This window comes from Hetaerina americana, unplaced genomic scaffold (genome assembly GCF_022747635.1).
Source record: "Hetaerina americana unplaced genomic scaffold, ioHetAmer1.1.p SCAF_4, whole genome shotgun sequence".
NCBI lineage: Eukaryota > Metazoa > Arthropoda > Insecta > Odonata > Calopterygidae > Hetaerina > Hetaerina americana.
This window is the reverse complement of record NW_027286985.1, coordinates 6,203,448-6,203,717: the sequence shown is the minus strand read 5'-3', so window position 1 is coordinate 6,203,717 and position 270 is coordinate 6,203,448.

Below are 270 nucleotides of genomic sequence, written 5' to 3'. Positions count from 1 at the left end.
TTGACATAAGGGTTCCAATTTTTTTCTTAATACACTTTTGCCGCCTAATTATTTCACTGATTTCTTCAGAGTACTACTAGAGTCCTCTACATTTATAAAGAGGAACGAATAGTAAATAAACCTCAGTTCCTACAAACGTTTTTATCAATAAATATTTAGTATAAACTTGTAAATGGACCTTTATGGATGTGAAATTTATTTTAGTCGTACTATATTTGCTTGATGAGGCATATTTCCAAAACTGCTTCCAAAGGTACACTCCCACATTCA